This window comes from Hylobates moloch, unplaced genomic scaffold (genome assembly GCF_009828535.3).
Source record: "Hylobates moloch isolate HMO894 unplaced genomic scaffold, HMol_V3 SCAFFOLD_23, whole genome shotgun sequence".
NCBI lineage: Eukaryota > Metazoa > Chordata > Mammalia > Primates > Hylobatidae > Hylobates > Hylobates moloch.
This window is the reverse complement of record NW_026652298.1, coordinates 20,336,079-20,351,182: the sequence shown is the minus strand read 5'-3', so window position 1 is coordinate 20,351,182 and position 15,104 is coordinate 20,336,079. Positions and strand designations below refer to the sequence as shown.

Here is a 15,104-nt window from a genome sequence, read left to right as displayed (position 1 = left end):
GGCAAATAACTTTGTTTCTTCTTCTAGGAAACTGGTATCAACCTTGTGTCAAATGAGGGGGTAGATAAGGTAAAATCTATTCATCATCTTCCACCTGCACAGACTGTTGCTGTGTCATTTATCATTGCTGAAGGACAGCTTCCCTTCCAACCTGTGGCAAATCTAGCGAAGAAAACAGTTTCACTTGGAATGGCAGGTTATCCAAGTCAGGACAATATTTAAAATCCTCAGCAGTGGTTTTGCAAGAGTGTATACATACAAGATTGAGTCAATTGCCTCTCTTCACCCCTTAAGGCGGTGTGGTAGAGCACAGCAGGAGAGGGTGTCTGCTGCAAGTTGAGGCTAAGATGGAAAGCCATTGAGCAAGGAGGTGAAATAATGAGATTCAGTTTTTGAAAGCTCATTCTGACTATAGTGGATAGGATTGGAAGAAAGCCAGGATGATGCTAGAAGACCGTCAAAAGGCAGTTTCCGTAATCTCTGAGAGATAATGCTGGCCTGGATTAAGGAGGTAGCAAATAATTTAGAAATGAATGGTTCAAAATCTGATGTGGAGGTCCAATGGACTTGTTATACTGAAGGTAAATTGTAATAAGATGCATATTTTTCTAAGTTCAAAATAAAATGCCACTTGATATAAAGTCCATCTCCTCACATAATGACTGAAGGGATCAGTTCGATTTTTATGCTGTCATAAAAACCATGCTCTTCACTTAGTTGGCAGGAGGGAATATTTACTAAGTAATGTATGTAAAACTAAGTCCATCTGGTTTCTCTCCATTTTGCCTATGTTACAACTGGTGAAGAAGTAAATAGTCAAGACTGAGGAAGGCAATGAGGCTTCTCAGACACAGATGCTGGGAAGAAATGACAGAATAACAATGTCAAATGAACACTGAGTTAGAAGATCAGAAAACTAATGGAAAGGCTAGAATTTCAAGACCATCATGTGAGGCTGCAGAGTCCTTTTCATCTCCATAGACCTTGAGGACATCTTTGATACAGCCAATAAAATAACACATCCATGAACATGAACTTGCACAATCAAAGAGTTAACCATCTCTACTGTTTTTATTCACTAAATGGAGTCCAGATACATTTCCATTTTAAAAATACAGTTCTCAAAGGATGACAGTCCAGTTATCTGGAAAATTTTATCTCATGATCATCTTATTTAGCAACGGTGTAGAATAAATGAGATATCGTCACATTCTAAGTCCCAAAGTTAATTGGCCCATGGCACCACTGATAGCACCTTAAGAAGAAACAAAAACACAAAAACATGTGGAAGGAATTTGTTCCTGCCCTTAAGGAACACACTGTTCTTAGCTGGCCTGCTGAGGCTGGCAGGAACATGGCTAATGATTTCTGAAATCTCCTTTCTCCAAATCTCCAAAGCCTTAAAGCTAAAAATCTCTGTCCTGTGAAAACTCAGGTGTGAACAGAGCCTGGTTCCCTGAAGCACTGTGGCATTTCTTTTTCTTTTCTTTTTTTTTGGAACATCAGAGCTGAGCCAAGAGTAACTTCCATTCCCGTTAAAAATTCACTCTGTAAGTGGAGGAAGACATGCTCATTTGATAGCTGGGGAGTGACCCTTATGTGGTCCCTGGGGACCCAGTATCAGTGGCGCTCACTGTTTCCTCTTCCCTGGATGCAACAATATATTAAGGGAGAAAACAAAAAAGAGGAGGTTGGCTCTTTTCATGATTTTCCTTTTTAATTTTTGTTGAAAACGGAACAGTGTTCTCTTGATCCTTCAAACAAATGGAGGGGAAGTGGAAGCCCAAAAGTTTCTCTTACGTTCCCCAGAGAGGGTGGCTGTGTTTGTAGTGTGATGTGGGAAAGTCCTTGTGTATCTACTGCATTGTCATGGTGTACCAATTGATTTGCAGTAGGAAGTGTGGGATGAATAGAATTTTTATGTAAGAGAGAAAGTGATGGAGCCACATTTTTTGAATCAAAGATCTCCATTTGCCCTTCATCTCTAAGACATGCTTCCTCTGATGCCACCCCTTACCTTTATCAGCTGATGAGAAAAAACGTAAGAGCTCTCTCTGAGCCTGACCCAAACAATGAGTCCAAGCAGAAGTCCTTGCTACTCAGAATGCACTTGGGCAACGAAAATGAGAGCGTGAGGGTACTTGGCAGGGCACACCAGAGATCACACACGCAATGTGAAGGGGAGGTGGAGGGCTATTAAAACTTCTGTCGTCATACCTGAAGAACCGTTTTAAACGGACGTTTGAAATACACCATGTGACTCTTTTCACAGAATGGATCTTAATAAACAAATGGTCTTTGTAAGGAAAATGGATAGATATATTAAGAGACATCAAAAAGATTACAAGGATAGTGCTTTCAGCTTAGAAATTCATCATACTAAGATGCTGGCAAATGGTTTTGTTTCTTCTTCTAGAATGTAGCAATAATGAAATTGGTCTCTCCTCGTGTCAAAGCTTTTGAAAATAAAGCTTTGGATGAGGCAAGATCTATTCATCATTCTGGACTTGCGGAAACAATTGCTGTGTCATTTATCATTGCTGAAGGACAGCTTCCCTTCTAAACTGTGGCAAGTCTAGCGAAGAAAACAGCTTCACTTGGAGTGGCAAGTTATTCAAGTCAGAATAATATTTCAAATCTTCCGCAGTGGTTTTACAAGACTGTATACATATGGCATGGAGTCAATTGCCTCTTCTCCCTCCTTAAAGACCAACTGAAAATAAAAGAAATATGAAATCCCCAGTAACGGCAAAGTCCTTACAGAAAAAATAAAAAGCAAAAATCAAAGCAAAGTTATGCAGAGCCTCGGAAACAGATAATTACAATGTCAGCCTCCCCAGGGACATTCAATAAACATTCGTCAGGTATACTGATGCATCTCTCTGAAGCACACTGTTAACAGGCTCTAATCCCCTTAGAAGTCACTCTAAGCCCCTCTCTGAAGACACAGGTGATTTTGTGGATTTCAAACGGCTCTATTTCCAAAAGCTCCATATGCCTCCATGCTATTAATCTCCTTACCTTCCTGCAGGGATGCTTTACTTTTGATCTCAGGTTTATCTACTCAAATGCTTTGCCTTATTCAGACTGTTAGCTCTCTGAGCAAAGGACCTGGCTACTACTACACCATCTTCAGCAAGGTTTTAAATATACTTGCAATTGGATACAGCCTCTATCTCTTCTTCTCCTTAGAATTCCATCAGACCAAGATTGATATATGAATTTATCAGGAGAAGCCTTCAAGAGGACTTCTACAAAATGCTGCTGTTTTAAAAGATGCATTTTCCACTATGGTTAATTAGAACTCTATGAGGAAGAGAGGAGCTTCCAGAATGATAATGTAATGATGCCAGTGAAACTTCTCCCCCAGGGAGACATCTATTAAACAGGTAAAAGATAATCATTCAAAAATCTCTGGTGATTGGCCAAAGGACTTACAACAATTTAAGAAATATTTATTCAACAAATCTACAGAAACTCAGTAGTAACAGTGAGAGGCCATGGCAATCAAGCTAGGATCTTCACCCTTCCTCCTCTCCAGCTCCAGGTGGCTTGTCCAGTGGGCTTGGCAGCCAGGTGGCAACTCCCACCTCCCCAGCCTATACAGACAGAAGATCTCTCCTGGGTGGGCATCCAGGCGACATTTTCCCCCACCCTCAGCTGCTGCTTAGTGGGGAGGAGCTGAGTGGAGAAACTGGTGAGGAGTGCAGCCCCTCTTTCCCCGCAATTCTGTGTTGTGGTGGAGCCGTTCTAGTGGGTTCGGCAGCCAACTGGCATTCCCATCTCCCCGTTTCCTGGTGTAGGATTGGGCTATGGCAGACCTACACTGAGGGAGGTAGCAGAGCATGGTGGTGATGGTTGTACAACATTGTGAATATAATTAAACTATTCTTAGGTTTTACAATATCATCTTTATTGTTGTAGAAATACAGGCTGGGTGCGGTGGCTTACACCTGTAATCCTAGCACTTTGGGAGGCCAAGGCGGGCGGATTGCCTGAGCTCAGGAGTTTGGGACCAGCCTGGGCAACACGGTGAAACCCCGTCTCTACTAAAAATACAACAACAACAAAAAATTAGCCAGGCGTGGCTGTGTTCTCCTGTAGTCCCAGCTACTCGGGAGGCTGAGGCAGGAGAATTGCTTGAACCTGGGAAGTTGCAATGAGCCAAGATCGCGGCACTGCACTCCAGCCTGGGTGACAGAGTGAGATGCTGTCTCCAAAAAAAAAAAAGAGAAAGAAATATATACATAACATAAAATTTATCATTTTAAGTGTATAATTCAGTGGCAGTAAGTATATTCTCAATGTTGTGCAATCATCCCCACTATTACCAGAAAATTTTCATTATCCCAAACAGAAACTCTGCATCCATTAAACAATAATTCCCACTATCTCTTTGCCCCAGCCGCTGGTAATCTCTATTCTACTTTCTGACTCTGAATTTGCTACTCAGGTACCCTATATAAGTGGAATTACACTACATTTGTCCTTTATCTTAGGCTTATTTTACTGGCATAATGTTTTCAAAGTTGATGCATGTTATAGCACATGTCAGAATTTCCTTCATTTTTAAGGCTGAATAATATTTCATTATATATATTTATACTACATTTTGTTTATCCATTTATCCATCAATGAATGCTTGGGTTGTTTCTACCTTTTGTCTGTTGTGAATAATGCTCCTATGAACATTGGGGTACAAATATTTATTTGAGTCTCAGTTTTCAGTTCTTTCCATTTTGATTTTGAGTATATACTGTCTTGATTCATTTTCTGCTGCTATGAAAGAATACCACAGACTGAGTAATTTATAAACAGTGTAAGTTTGCTTGGCTCACGGTTCTGGAGACTTGAAAGTCCAAGATTGAGGGACTAGCATCTGGTGAGGGCTTTGTTGCTGCATCATACCATGGCAGAAGACATCACATGGGTGAGAGAGAGAAAGGGGCTAAACTCATCCTTTTATCAGGAACCAACTTCTAAGATAATGGCATTAATCCATTTATGAGGGCAGAGTCTTCAGGACCTGACCACCTCTTGAAGGTTGTACCTCTGAACAATGTGGCAGTGGGGATTAAGTTTCCAACACATGAACTTTGAGGGACACATTCAAACCATAGCATATACCTAGAAGTGGGATTGCTGGGTCATGTGGTAATATTCTATGTTTAACTTTTTGTGGTACTGCCAAACTCTTTTGCACAGAAATTGCACCATTTTAAATTCCTGCCAGCAATGCACGAGGGTTCCATTATCCCCACATCCTCATTCCACACTTGTTATTTTCCATGTTTTAATAATAGCCATCCCAATGGGGGTGAAGTGTATCTCACTGTGGTCATAATTTTTTAATTAAAGCACTTGAATTCCTTTATATATTCAGCTGTTAATGCTGGGATCCATATTTACTTTCATAATCTCTCTTCTTTTCTCATGAATATAAAAACAGAAAATAAAAGATGAACTGTACCTGCTCTTCATAAGTAGAAACTGGATGCCCAGTGATTTATATGGGGTTTATTCCTATAGCGGTGCTGTTATTCTGTACCTCTTATCCTTCAAACAACAAGGACCCTATCTGAGTTTTGAATAGAAGCTTTGTCTTAGTCCATCTTGTGTTGCTATAAAGGAATATCTGAGGCTAGGTAATTTATAAAGAAAAGAGATTTATTTGGCTCATGGTTCTGCAGGTTGTTCAAGAAACATGGTGCCACCATCTGCTTCTAGTGAAGGTCACAAGCTGCTTCCATTCATGGTGGAAGGTGAAGGGGAGCCAGCATGTGCAGACACTCCATGGCAAGAGAGGAGGCAAGAGAGAAAGGAGGTGCAGACTCTTTTCAATAACCAGCTCTCTCAGGAACTAACAGAGGGAGAATTCACACCCCTCTGCCCAGGGTGGGTGGTCACTAGTCTATTCATGATGGAGCCCCACCTCTGCCATGGCCCAAACACCTACCATTAGGCCCTGCCTCCAACATTGGGAATCAATTTCAACATGAGAATTCAAGGGGATGAACATCCAAACTATATCAAGTCTTTACTCCAGTTAGGGCATTTTCTTCTGTTTTACCATTCCATTTTCTGTTTCCACCCTGGATCCTATTTTCCCTTTATCCTGCGTTGCAAGGTGACCTAATAGCTAACTGTGCCCTTGGTTGACCTCTGTAAAACTTGCATCACAAATATTGTGGGTTAATCTTTCCTAGGACTTGTCTGTGTATAGTAGACAAGTACTGCATCTTCCCTTTGGGTGGGTGGAGGTGGTGATGGGCATGCACAGGGAAGTAGCAGAACATGTATCCAACCAGGATTCAAGTTACTGGGTCTACCCCTTTGTCAAAGTTTGCACATTTTAAACTGTAAAAACTTCAGAAATCAAGCAAGCAAAAACCCCAAAAAAACCTCTGTGGGGCTTTTGTTTGTTTAGAGAGAAGGAACCAATGTGGCTAAGTACTCACATGAGGCATTTAGCGATAAAAGCCTATACTTAGCCACTGAAGATAAGCTATAGTCATCATATGCAATGCCTTGATACTTTGTCTCAAAGTTAAAAATTTGTCTGTAGTATTTGCCAACCAAGACTTTTCCCTTTGAAATCAAAACAAGAGGACCCATAGCTTCATTTACTCATTCAATGAATGTTCATTGAGCACCTGCTACATGACAGGCACTGTGTTGGGGAGGCTCTGGAGACCCCAGAATAAGCATCACAGATGCAGTCACTGTCCTAAATGAACTTAACAGTTTTGTGAGGCCATTATCAGTCTGTCAATCTGACTACCCTAATAAGCAACAATACATAAGCTATATAGAAAGCTCCCAAATTATAAGCAGAATGATTAAATTCCTTTCAAGGCAATGATCTAGAATTCTACTTATATAAATGAACTAGGTATAATATTAACAACTATTACAATTATTACTTAAATGCGTATAATAGGTAGAGGTTGTCAATCTAGACACCTCTCCCCTACCCCAAATTTTAAATGTCTTCCCTGGCAGTAGAAATTCCTTTTTGATGCTTTCTAAGGTAACAGTGGAGAAGGACTTGAGTGCTAAGTATTCTAAGAACCATGAAACATGGTTCCTGACCACAAGCAGTTTATTTCTATTCATCTAAGCAATAAAGTATAACATTTCTCTTGGCATAAGAAACATGGTTTAAGAAGGAATTTTAAAAGTCAAGTCTTACATTTATATTCAACTTTGAAATGTCCTAATCCCTCACATCTTTAGCTTTGATCCTTAGGGAGCTCATAAAAGCCCATTGGCTTGCACGGTTATTTGTCTGAAGACACAGAATGATTTATCTGAGACCTCGTCCCCTGGCCCTTCAACCCCCAGCGAGCTTATGGAGAGTCAACACTAGAACATGTGTTTCTCAATAGCAGCCCTAGATCTTTCCATCCTACCATGTTCAAATTTGCATTCCAGAAAGAATCACATTTCCCCTTAAATTTCTCCTGGCCACCATGGGCCCAGGAAGCAGCAGAGTTGAAGGGTTCTAGTGAAAGAACCTGGCTTTGATGTCAAGACAGACTCCTTGTGAATCCTGGCTCTGCCACCTGTTAGCTGTGGAACCGGGGTTACGTACCCTTTACTTACTCTTTTTGAGCCAGTTCCCTCTCCTACAGTAATGCAGGGTGGTGGTGACGAGCACCGGCTGTGGACTAGGGAATACCTGGGCTCTAGTCCTGGCTCTGTCTTACACTAGCTGTGAAGCCCTGGGGAAATTATTCCTTCCATCTAAAATTTAGTTTCTTCATCTGAAAAATTTGGAGTCATATAGTACGAACCTCATAGAATTGTGAGATGCAAATGGGATAATGCTCGTAAATACCTAAAGAAAAATAAGCACCCAACACATGTTAGCTCTTATTACACCTACTCCAGTGACTACACACATCAGTTTCCCTCCTCTGTGTCCCTAGGCTGACCAAACACAAATGTGAGATCATTAATATTACTCCGGGTGTGATGGCATAACGTTAGGGAGAATTCTTTTACATCTGCCTTCTCATTTTACTCTATTCCCCAGGATTCCCCACACAGCAGATCACTCTTCTTAGTGACAGACGCACATGCCTCTCCCCACCACGTAACCCAATCAACTGCAGGGAGACAGATTCTTGGCCTGGGCAGGCTAGCATTTGTGTTATTTTCCTGTGAACTCCATCAAAGGGCATCTGGAGGGAAAGTACCTCTCCAGCTGCGACAGACAGTCAAGAAGAATGACAGAACCAGGTGCGCTTACTGATATTCCCAACACCAGCCCCAAATGACAGCACATTCATGCCAACTTATGAGAAAGTCTTGGATTTATGTTGCTTCCAGCACATTTGGCAGGGACAACTTCTAACTTTTAAAGGAAGAACAAATCTAACAAGCAGGGCTCAAAGGCTTTTAAGGTTTTTATTATACAAGGCAAACACTTGGATTTTACTTCAGGCCTGTAGTGTGGCATAGACAGTGTGGTGTTTTTAAAACTGCAGGTCATGACCCATTAGTAGATTGTGAAATTAAGTGGGTTGAGACCAGCATTTTTACAAAATGGAATAGACTAGAATATAAATTATCAGAAAATATTATGCATAATAAGGCTAAGTGCTTTTGGTGATGCTTTTCAAAAAGATATACATAGATGGGTAGATGGCTGGATGGATTGTAATGTCAATGTGTTTCATACTGTTAGCCATGGTCAAAATAGACTGGAAGTCACTGAAACACTAGATGTACATGAAAACATATGTGCATTTTATCAAAACAAAGAAAACCACTCTGGATTAAAGAAGTACATGAAGATAGTGGAAAACCCACATCATTCAGCCAATGCCCTCTATTCATAATGGTATAATTTTACTTCATCACAAAAAAATTGTGTGTCTATGTGTGAAAGAAAAATGAAAAGATAGAGGGAGTCCACCCAAGAGTGTATTTCTATCCTCAGTGACCTCAGGGCAATTTCTCCCCTGGCAACTGGAACTGTGTCATTGAAGGAGAAAAACCAACTGATTGAATTTAGCTCTTCTGAGTCCCAACTGATGAGAAGAATTGATTTCCAACTTCTGAAGGATGAAGACCAAGTCTTTCATTTCTTTTTGGCTCTTACACTATGTTTTATGAATTAGGTGTTTGAGAACTTTTTATTGACCTAGGAGTCTATGCAGGACACAGTAATGGACTTGTTGAAATAGTCCTGTTTTAATGTTTTTAATAACTCACCCATAAAGTTTTCAGCTATTTTCTCTGAGTTTACATAAAGTGCTCCTTATCTGATGAGTACAGTAGGGTCTCCAGGCAGCTTACAGTAAGTAGAGGTTCCAGTACTTGAGTGAGAGCTAGGAGTAGGTAGATGATGCATAAAGGATCAGGCAACTCCTGTAGATACTGAGTGAGAAGCCTGGATATCAACAATTCCAATTCTAGGGATTTGTTCTGTGTTTTTATATGTATGTGTACAAAAAGATGATGGTACACATAGGTACCTTGAAGCATGCTTTGAAATACTAAAATAATCTAAATGTCCATCCATAGGGGATTGTCTAAATAAATTGTTGTACCTACCACCATACAGTGGAATACTATATAGATGTGAAAAAGAATAGGGAAGCCCTTTATGTACTGATATGGGACAGTTTCTAATATAGTTAAAAATAAAATGGCTATAGTTTAAAAAAGTAATAACTGTGATTCTTTCTCTTCTGTCCCACAGGTCCAGAGGCATAAGAAATCACCCCAAAACTTAGTTGCTTAGGGAATCACCCCAAAACTTAATTGCTTAAAACAACAATACGCATTACAATCTCATGGGTCAGGAATTGGGGAGTGGCTTATCTGGGTTGATCCAGCCTATGGTTTCTCATGAGGTTGTGGTTAAGATGTCAGCTGGGTCTGTTTCCCCTACCCCAGGCAGAAACTGGTGGGAAGTGCCCTTAGTTAAGCTGACTGTGCTTATCATGCCTGAGGGATAGATAGGTAGTGAGAATACCAATGAAGCTGCAACTAATCCATATTAGAAAAAGAGCATGTCTTCAGTTCTAATAGCCTGCAGAGGTGGGGAAATTCTATAACCCACATCAATCTCCCCTCTGGCCATGGCTTCAGTCTGCTTTCTTTTATTATGTCTACCTTGGGCATGGAGAATATGTGCTCATCATTATTTCCCCATTATCCTTTTTGGACTTAGACAGTGATGAACTCCTCTCTCTTTTCTCTAATAAGGTGAAATTATCTCATTCCTATTATATCTCTTTCCCTCACCATTCTTTTCATTATTTTTTCTACTTGCATGGGTAAAAATGGAAATATAGCCTGGAAATCTGAATTGTACTCCCTTCAAATAATTTTTATATATTGTATGATTGGGGTCAGGGTGTTTGCCCTGTCCCCCTCACAAACACCTTTTTCACAGTTCTCTGCATCTTTTTCAGCACAACTTAATCATCAGTGGAGTAAACTAATCTGATTGTGAGGAAGTGGGTTGAGGATTATTGCCTCTTTGTAGCCATTAGACCACATCTCCCTCAACCTTGAAGCTACCCCAAAAGAAATACAAAATCTAACTGCATCTGCTTTAATGAAGCCCCCAGTCCCTTCTCCCAACAACATTGTCATCCCTGAGACCATCCAAATAGATGCTTAGGAGTGGCTGCTGGTCTTGGTATACTGCATGATAAGCCATACCTTTGACTTTCCAGCTTCTACTCATTAAGGGGAACAGCTCCTGATGATAAGATTCTAGAGCTCTTCATTTTTACTTTGCTTCAGGTTAAGAGAATGGAGGATGTCTCTTTTTGGGGAAATGGTTGTTCTTATTAAGGCAGAGTCTGCCCAGTGCTTTTAACACAGGTGTCATACCACAGACAGTCTCTTATATAAAAGAGAAAGCTCTCATGTCCCAGCCCCAATTAATGGTAAAATGGTCTTTCTTTAGTCCTGGCTTTTCTACTATCTTCTTGTGCTGTTCTTGAATTCCTGGAACATGGATCTGGCCTCCCTCATTTTGACTCTTAGATATACTCTCTTAAATGTTGTTTCACCTGCAGCTTCCTTTATGTCTAAGTACCCCAGAAAGTGACCTTACCTAGTAAATGCCAGAGCCTGGGATCCACTCCATGGCTGCTTGCTTGGCCATTGTCAGATCTTATGACTTCATTAAAGGCAGTTGAAAGGAAAGGAAAACTGGGTCATGAGCAAGTTTCACATTTCCAGATTAGCTGTCTCGAAAACTAAAAGGGCATCCCGATGACAGATTCCAGAACAATCTCCTCATGGGAATCACCATTTATCTTAGCAGCTGTGGTTTCTCAAAAGTGACCAAAGTCCAAGTCTTTCTGGGGTTGATGACACCTGTGTATGACATTTAGGACTTCTTTTGTTCCCTGCCTCAGTCTCAAATACAGTGCCTAAAGGTCAGAAGGCTTTACAAAATAATCTCCCAGTTCAACTGTAATTCTAATTTGCTGGGCAGGGGAGAGATCCAGGAAGGCATGAGAAAACTCACTAACAGGAAAACTTATCAAGGAATCTTGCTTTTCCTATTACCATGTTACTACCTTAATCTTATTCTTCCAACCCCTATTATCACCTCTTAGGATTTTGTCTTTGAATCAATGATTCTAAGAATTACTTTTACTCTTCCAATATCTATATGCCCACTAATTTTCCAGGTGGAAGATGTGTTTTGTGGAGCTTATCCATAGTGAGAATAAGGAGATGACTGTAGTTTTCCTGACCCAGTCAATTCAGAACTATGTCACCTGTTTGAAGATATCTGAAAAGGAGAGCCCAGCCTAAGCCTGCTACCACTCATCTATGTGCTCACATGGGAACAAATGATAAAGTCAGGAGAGATTTACATATGTCTCTATTCTAGATAGGAAATTTAAGAACTAGGCACCACAGTAATATTTTTATCCTTCTTGTTGAAGATTCTGTCTTTAAAAGAAGACAGTTGTGAGATGTGAGTGGTAGCTACATGGCTGGCATACCATGGCTTGGGATAAGTTCCAGGCAAAGATTGAGAGCCACTTATGAAGGCTTGAAGGAATTCATTTAAAAAGAAAAATAAATAGAAATCCTGAAATGATGAGGAAGAAAAAAAGTCTAAGAAAAACTATAAAAATATGAAAGAAAGATGAAACAGAATATTGAGTTCTAGATGGTCAGCATCTACAGGGGAGAGGTTATTAATGTTATTGAGGGGTAAGTAACAATTTTCAAGAAGAAATAGTGGGAAAGTTTCAGGAATAATATTTGTGATTCTCAATGGCTATACAATAAGCCCCAAATGTGATTGATTGCTAAAGTAATTTAACAGATTAATATGAGGAAAATGCTTTTGTTGATACTCCTTTCTAAAAGATTTGGGGCCGCAAGGTAATAGAATTTTAGTAGTACTGTTAAAACTGGCACAGATAATTACCAATATTCCTGGGACTTCCACTACTTGGATACCTGTGGGAAGTCTTATCCTGCTGAAGGCAGAACATCTCATAAATTTCTAATATCCTTTGCTAATAACATCTTTTCTCAGACGCAGATGGATCAATAAAGGAAATATGGCCAACTCTTAACTCTGAGCAAAAAGGTAGAACCCATTAGTAAAGTGGAAATGAGGTGAACCTTGAGAGACAGTAACTACAGTGGACATTGGTTGTTCTTCAGCATTCTATCATGTATTCACTCCACTACAGGTAATTGCACCCCAATTTCCTCTGGGGGCATTACCTCCTCCCCATTGCCTGTAGCCTTATTGGACACCAGAGTTCCTAGCCTCCCCTAGCCAAGGGATAGGCATCTGACCTATGCTGGGCCAATCAGACTCACTGCCTCTCTTAAGATTTTTAATCTGAAGTATATGAAGGGTCTTCAAAATGTTCATGGAAATGCATATTATGAAAAAACTGAGTGAATTTCAATTTTGTTTACCAAAATAAACTTGTACTAACTTGTTATAACATATCTGAATAGGGTCTAGTTTGAGGCATGTGAAGAAGGATAAGACTTCAGTTTGAAAAGAGGCCATATCAGAGCAACATGAAATCTGCTAAAAATGAAGAAAGAACAAACATCCAATTTATGATGAAGCTTGGGTGGAAGAATGGTGAAATCACTGATGCTTTACAAAAAGTTTATGGGCACAATGCCTCACATAAATCAGCAGTTTACAAATGGATAACTCGTTTTAAGAAGGGATGGGACAGTGTTGAAGATGAAGCCAGCAGTGGCAGACCATCCACATCAATTTGCAAAAAAAAAAAAAAAAAATCATCTTGTTCTTGCTGTAATTGATGAGGGCCAACAATTAAGTGCCCTAAATGAAGAGGGCTGACAATTAACAGCGAAATAATGGCCAACACCACAAACATCTCAATTGGCTCAGCTTATACATGTGACTGAAGAATTAAAATTGAGCAAAGTTTCCATTCAATGAGTGCCAAAACTGTCGTGCCCAGATCAGCTGAAACAAGAGCAGAGCTTTCAATGGATATTTTAAACAAGTGGGATCAAGATCCTGAAGCATTTCTTTGAAGAACTGTAACAGAAAATGAAACATGGCTTTACCAGCACAATCCTGAAGACAAAGCACAATCAGAGCAACGGCTACCAGGAGTGGACCAGTCAAGAGCAAAGGTCATGGCAACAGTGTTTTGGGATGCTCAACTCATTTAGCTTGTTGACTTTCTGGAGAGCCAAATAACAACAGCATCTGCTTATTATGAGAGTGTTCGAGAAAGCCAAAGCTTTAGCAGAAACACACACACACACACACACACACACACACACACACACACACACACACCCCTGGTAAAGCTTCACTGGAGAGTTCTTCTTTACCACAACAATGCTCCTGCTCATTCATTTCATCAAACATGGGCAATTTTGTGAAAGTTTTGATGGAAAATCTTTAGGCATCCACCTTACAGTCCTGACTTGGCTCTTTCTTACTTCTCTTTGTTTCCTAATCTTAAAAAAAATTTTTTTAAAGGCACCCATTTTTATTCTGTTAAATATATAAATTAGACTTCACTGACATGGTTACATTTCCAGGGCCCTCAGTTCTTTAGGGATGGACTAAATGGCTGGTCTCATGTCTTACAAAAGTGTCTTGACCTTGTTGGAGCTTATGTTGAGACATAAAGTGTATATTTTGTAATTGTTGTCTTTTAATTTTGTTTTTCCATGAACTTTTGAAACCCTCTTCTATTAGCACCAGGACAGATTAATTCCTGCTGAATAAACTCGTGGAGCCACCCTGGTTCTGACTGTTGTATAGCCTGATTCTGATAATCAGCTTCAGGCTTCTTGATAATCCCTCCAACAAATTCCATTTTTGTTTACTGTAGCCATAGTGTGTTTCTGCTGCTACTAACCTAAGAAACTTACTGAATGATATCCATACACTCTCCATTGTGTCCAGAAGAAAACAGAAAGGAGAATGAGGCATCTATCTGAGATTTCAGATATTTAAGGGAGAGATAGGTATTTTTATACAGCTAGAGCCTTTATATAAAAGGAGAAGTGGCCTAAGAGTCTATAAAAAAATCTGAAGATATTATTTTTAAAAAATGCTGTTGGGGTAAAGGAAAACAGACAGGAAGGCAAGGAAGCAAATGAGTAGCTAAGGCCACTTCGGTGGAATCAGATTGTAAAAGATCACACACACACAGCATCAGAGAATAATACCTGACTAGGAGAAAAAAGAAAGATTGGTGGAGAGGAGTCAAAATTACATCCAGAAGGCTGAAGCCAAGAAAAAAATGAATCGAAGCTTATGAAAAAATCTAGAGGCATCAAAATGGCTTTTGTTGGATACAACCAGAGTGAAAATGGCCAGAACTGTGTAATAAGGCTCATGTTGTAAAGCTAATGAAAGATGGTGAGTAGAACTTCTTTACAGCTTCTATTCTGCTTCTATCTTCTCTATGAAAATGAGAAAGCTTCAAAACCTGAAGGTGTAGAACAAACATGGTTGCACTGAAGTCCAAGATAGAGGCCAAGATAGTAAGAGAACAATGAGCCTTCGTGAAAGACTTTGATTCTTCAGGCTTGGATACATTCTAGCTCAAGACGTAAGAACTAATAAAAATAATGGTAGAATC

The 15,104-nt window shown here is 39.9% G+C and overlaps 1 protein-coding gene across 1 annotated transcript in view; it reads right to left on the bottom strand.

The window, feature by feature from the left end:
• Window positions 1-2,646: 2,646 nt before the first annotated feature.
• The window catches only part of PTCD2 (pentatricopeptide repeat domain 2), a 110,829-nt gene continuing 98,371 nt past the window's right edge, over window positions 2,647-15,104 (bottom strand). The window contains exon 12 of the transcript XR_009211798.1: window positions 2,647-2,713. The gene's annotated coding sequence lies outside the window, so the exon portion shown is untranslated. The remainder of the gene's footprint in view (window positions 2,714-15,104) is intronic.